Genomic DNA, 202 nt, shown 5'->3' on the forward strand with positions numbered 1-202 from the left:
CCATCATTCGACATATTGGTGCCAACTGCCAATACAATCCTGTCCGGTTTTCCATTCATTCAAACTATCTAGGATATGTGGTTCCAATTCGACTTCAGTGGTGGAATTAAACCCACATTTGAACGAGGGACTAAGGGAAGTTGCATCCCACAAGCGACAAACCAAAAAAAAAACTGTCTTCACCAGAATGCAGGGAATTCCA

General features: G+C 42.6%; 1 protein-coding gene across 1 annotated transcript in view; it reads left to right on the forward strand.

Annotated features, from left to right (window-relative positions):
• The window catches only part of LOC131893117 (uncharacterized), a gene marked incomplete in the record, with an annotated part of 7,967 nt that overhangs the window by 7,205 nt on the left and 560 nt on the right, over positions 1–202 (forward strand).

The sequence above is a fragment of the Tigriopus californicus genome, chromosome 1 (genome assembly GCF_007210705.1).
Source record: "Tigriopus californicus strain San Diego chromosome 1, Tcal_SD_v2.1, whole genome shotgun sequence".
Lineage (NCBI taxonomy): Eukaryota > Metazoa > Arthropoda > Copepoda > Harpacticoida > Harpacticidae > Tigriopus > Tigriopus californicus.